The sequence below is a fragment of the Anser cygnoides genome, chromosome 1, assembly GCF_040182565.1.
Source record: "Anser cygnoides isolate HZ-2024a breed goose chromosome 1, Taihu_goose_T2T_genome, whole genome shotgun sequence".
NCBI lineage: Eukaryota > Metazoa > Chordata > Aves > Anseriformes > Anatidae > Anser > Anser cygnoides.
Window position 1 is genome coordinate 73,368,907 of NC_089873.1, and position 5,404 is coordinate 73,374,310.

The window sequence follows — 5,404 nt, forward strand, 5'->3', positions numbered from 1 at the left end:
AGACAACAAAAGGGCAGAGACAATGAAAGTCTCTTTTCTCACCAAGAGTATACTGCTCCTCTCACTCTCTTGGTTTTAATTGGTGTTTGTATTTTTTGTTTGTTTGTTTTGGGGTGTTGTTGTTGTTGTTCTGTAATCATCATCTACTTGGAAATATGGTTTAGAGGGGTTGGTCTGTCTTTCTTCAAATGATGGCAGTATAACACCAATACTTGTAATCATGGACCACTACACAAGAAGCTGTGAAGACACCAGCCAGAAGATGGACATGCCAGCCAGCCAGCTAGCCACACACACACACACACACAAAGAGAGAGATCTATGATGGTATTTGGCAAGAGATATGTAAACTGTCACTTGGACAATACTCCCCCGTTAACGATGAGGCCTAAATGATCACCCATGATGCCTAAATGCCTATATGAATGCTTCCCAGTTGTGCTTAGCAAGCCAAGCTAACTGCAGGGAAACAGCAACTTTTTCCACAGAAATGGTGTTTCCTTCAACCCTTCTGTGGTCAATAAGGTGCTGTGCTGGCAGGATGTCATAGCAGCTCTGGAGCATAGAGGTTTTGAAGCCTGGCATCCTACTGTACCTGGAGATGGAAACCCCCCTGACCTTCCAAGAGCACCATATTTTGAGTGCTTTTTCTGCTACCCTTCTCTTACATAAAACTCTTTAAAGCCTCTGTTTAGGAGGGAAGATCTATAGATGAGAAGTTCCAGTTCTAAGATCATGCAGGTGGAATTCTTTGCACAGCCAGAGAAGGAGATTGTTACTTCCTGCCATCTCCCTCCTCCTACCCTGCCTTTCCATATAGTGCCCTGCTACTCTTGGAGTATTTTCATTTTAGCTTAACTGTAACCAAACCCTGTGCTACACTCCAGCAATGTTAAGCTAAAATGCTTGATGAGGAAACGCTGGTGGAAAACATCTGTACTTTGTTTTATGCAACAGAAGAGTTAAAATTATTTTCATAAATACCATAACGTATAAAAGCTGTGAACACCCAACTGTAGTGTTAGACTTCCAAACTGTATAAATATATTTGTCTCTCATATTAGTAAATGCTATTTGAACAGAAATAGCACATTGTAACAGCCTAACAAGAAGCAGTCTTTTGGTTGACGTTTGAGACTTCTTTGCTCCACTGTATGGAAATATTTAAGACTTAAAAGATTTACATTACAACATAGCATTTAAAATGGTCCTGCCCTGTTCCCAGTGAAGTTAAAGAGACTTTTGACTTTCCATCAACTTCAATGGAAATGGTATAAGAGCCAAGATGCATTTTAACGTCTTTTTTTTTGCCCTTAGAGACAACAAGTTTCTCCAATGTTCACTCCCCCACCCCCCCAAAAAAAAAAAAAAAGGAAAAGGAAAACAAAAGTTCTCAAGCATCGGTCTCTGTCATGGCCAGACATTGACATCAATTCATCAACTGAGACTTCTGTGCAGATAACAGTAAGTGGTCTCTGAGTATCAGATTTCTATGCACAGCCTACTAGGCACTGAGAAACACTGTGTATTTCTACATTTATTACTGGAAAGCTTCAATTACATTTTAGCAGCCTTTTCTACAATATGCAACATACTGTCTTATTTGCTCTGAAACAAAAATTCTCACTTGAAGCACGGCACTCACTTTGAAGATAAAACTCAACATTAACTAGAAAGTAATAAAATCTGATCCTCTGAAGGTGTATGAGTATGACTTAACAGCCCTTGATCCCTTTTCTTTTTTATGATTGATAGATGCCAAATGAAATTAGATAAACTGGCTATAAATTTCTAAAATCCATTTTTAAATTTAAATAATGTAAAGACAAATGCCATTTCTCTTCAACTTTTTCCATGAACCACCAGCGTTTAGATTGTTTTGTTTGATAGCTTTTATGTTTTCTATTTTCTTAATAAATTTTTATATTGTGCATTCTGCATTTCTATTGAGCCTTTATATGTGAATTTTAAAATCATATTTAGCTCCTCACAAAAGGTTTCAGGCAACATGGAAATGACATGTCCTAATATTTAGTTTCTTCTTCCTTCTTCTGTTTGTTTTTTTTTTTTTTTTCAGCAACTGCATCTGCTGGATGTATCTGAGCACAGACATTTATCTCAAACTGCTGCTTTTCAGTTATTTATATTGGCACCTCTAAAAGATGAAGCAAAGGAAAAAAAAAAACCAGGGACAAAAAATAAGGGCATTTCTCAGTTAGCTGTATAGTTTCATGTATTTAAAGAGAACTAAGGGAAAACTAAACTTGTAATGAAGTCACTGAGCTGGGAGAAAGGTGATTTTTTTCAGTTGCTGGCTATTATGATTTTCATTTTCCCCCAATTTCCAAGTAGGAATAATAATACCTTATTTCTCTTCCTTTTTCTTCTGACTATTTAGAATTGCAAGTTCAGTTGGAAATTACCTACTGTGCATATTTATGGTGCCTGTGTTGATGGGTTCTTGATCTAGTTCAGTGCTGCTAAATGAAGCAAATATATATTGGTCATGAACGAAGAAACGACATTTATGCGCTTCCTAAAATTTGTACTTTAAATAAATAAATAAATAAATAAAAGTCTTAACATTTTTAATGTAGTAGTATACATTGTATTGAAACACTAGTCACCTGATATAGACCTTCAGGCCTGCATGTTCTTTTCTCTTTAATATGTAAGCAGTGAGTAGTTTTTGAAATGCTTCCATTGCAGTTTTCAGCTAAGCATATTTCAGAGAGTAGGGGGAAAGGTTACAGCATAACCAGCTAAATCGCTTCCTAAATATTTCAAGCAGGACTGAGTATTCTAGGAATCAACAGCTCATCTGAATCTGGATTATGGTGTTTGGAAATGAACTGCTAAAATAAATAAGTAAGGTAATGATAAAGATTTTCCCACCTGCTCTTTGTTATCATTTCTGTCCTGTTCTTATGTATATATACATACCATGTATGCATAAAACAAGTTACACTAAAGAAAAAAAAAACTTCCAGATTGCTTTCCTGATTTTTTTTCAGTGAATAATCAACCTAAATTGCCATGAAAACCGTCTCTCAGTGGGTGAGCAGCAATATTTACATATGCAGATAAACACAAGAAATGCTCTTGCTGTAGCTTAGGGTTTATAAACCCCTGTTAAACTCTCCCATGATTTCTTGAAGTATTTGCAGGTCGGGCTGAAGTCACTCACTCTCACCCTACTGCCTGAATTCAGGCAAATTCCCTTGGCATGGTGCTGCCCTTTGCTCCCAGTGGTGTAAGGCAGGCACAAGGCACAAGGTACAATGCACCAGGCAGTGCTACCGGCGTGCAGCTGTACACACACCAGCCGATGGGGCTGACGATGAAGGAGCTAACACCAGCATCAGAGCCAGTACTTAAGGCATGGAAACAACATCAGGCACAAATACGATGTGCTCGCCCCTGTTACAGGTACCATGGGAAACCTAACTTTGAATTTCTTCGTGTCTCAGGGTAGAAAAAGCTTGGAGCATGCAGCATTAATAGAGAGGGGCTGGCTTTGCACTCTTTGGGTACAAACATAAACAATACAGGTGTTCAAGTGAAATCGTTTTCAACGTTTTGCTTGCTTATTCCTTTGGTGTCATGCTTCAGTGTTGCTCTGTTTGAAGAGCGCTAAGTGACCCTTTAAGCTTAAACAAAGACAGACAAAGTTTTATCCCAGACAATTACGAGGGAAAACAAGGTAATGTCACGCAAACGTGATCCAGTGACTTAATTAGAACCAAGTTAGCAGAGACAGAGAGGCGTTGTAAATCTCCTGAGAGTCTTTGGGGGGCTGTTGCAGGCAGGTGAAGCCTTTGCAGCACAGTGAAAGCCTGCAATAGGAGAAGAAAAAAAAATAGGAGAGATAAGGGAAAAAAGTATTCCGGATAGAAAAACAAATGTTAGAATATGGCAGTATTTTTTAAAGGAGAAGGTGAAAGCCGGCTCGGTGAAAAAGCCGGCAAGGCGGGAGTTAATTTGCAGCAGCACTGGAAAGGCAGACCGAGCCTGGGCAGGAGCCCGGCGCCCTCTGGTGCGGGAGAGCAGCAGCAGTGGAAATTTCCTTTGGAAAGCAGCTTTGTTTCAAAGTTCAGACAGATTAAAATGACTCTAAAGCATGCCGGCAGGACGGGTGCAGACTTGGCCGAGCCCCCCGTAGCACCCGGACGAGGAGCCCTGCTGGGGGGAAGCTCGGTTTGGGGGTGATGTTGAGGTGCGGGGGGGGCGATTTCTTTTTTATTTTTATTAGTATTTTGCCTTAGTTTCTGCTCCGGTGCAGACTGTGACGCAGAGCCATGAGACGAGGGAAGGAGGCTTGAGGAGCCGGGCGGGGATGGCAAGGCTCGCAGCCGCCTGCCGCGACATGGTGGCGGCGCGACAAGCGCCGGGGCTGCCGAGGGAGGAGGAAGGGCGAGCCGAAAGGAGCTCCCAGCAGAGATGCCGCCTCCATGCATGACCCTAATCCCAAACGGGATGGTCCGCAGCCAGGCGCCGGTGTTTTCCAGCGGCTCCCCGTTCCTTTTCGGGAGATGTGCCGGAGCCCAACACCCTTGTTGGAAGCGCCAGGACAGCGAGGAGAGCTCTGCGCTGCCAGGCTGCGAATTCCCATTTTTCACATTTGCAATGAAAGCTGGAGCAAATAAAAGCAAGCCAGTTGCACCTCATATTGAGAAACAGCACACACACAAAAGCCTACCTACGAAGGACCAAAACGGGAAAGCGAACCGGGCTATGCCTTTAGGTACCAGCTCGGGAAATGCACTCCGTTTTTTAACATCCCCCCACCCAAAAAAAGGGGGTGGCAGCGTGGAGGCAGCTTCCCAGCTCGTCTCCCCCAGCTGCCTCTCGCTCCTTCCTGTCGCGTCCCGCAGTGGCCCATCCTCCAGCAAAGCAAAATCCTCTCCGGGAGAGCCGACGGGGCGCGGAGGTCGCTCCTCGTCGGCACCTGGCTGCCGGGGTTCCCCCTCGGCTAATGACAAATTTGCCCTTAAAAATAAAAATAATAATAAAAAAGAGTAAAAAATAAAAAATAAAAAAGGTGGGTGGATTTTGAAATAGGCGCTTTCACCTCTCCCCTGATTACGCTTGAGAAAGTTTGGGAAAATAAGCGGCAAAGTCCCCGACGTCCGCTTTGCTTTTGCGTACCAACCTAAGCGCTGAGACTTCGTCCAGCGACACATTTCTCGGGTAGAAAAAAAAAAAAAAAAAAAGGAAAAAAAGCAACCACAGTCCCCCCACGATTTCTCCAAAAAGATCCGGCAGATTTCTGCTGTCACCGTGCGGGGGGCTCCACACCTTGCCCGCGTTGTAGACAACCACATGCGACTCTTCCACCCCATCGAGCTGCCTTAAACGGGAAAAAAGGTTTCTTGTTAGAGAAAAACTACAAAATAAAATAAAG

General features: G+C 42.6%; 1 long non-coding RNA gene across 1 annotated transcript; it reads left to right on the top strand.

The window, feature by feature from the left end:
- Window positions 1-3,304: 3,304 nt before the first annotated feature.
- Window positions 3,305-4,636, top strand: LOC136791154 (uncharacterized). Its single transcript, XR_010832556.1, has 2 exons — window positions 3,305-3,429; window positions 4,283-4,636. It is a non-coding gene; the product is annotated as an uncharacterized lncRNA (long non-coding RNA).
- Window positions 4,637-5,404: the final 768 nt, after the last annotated feature.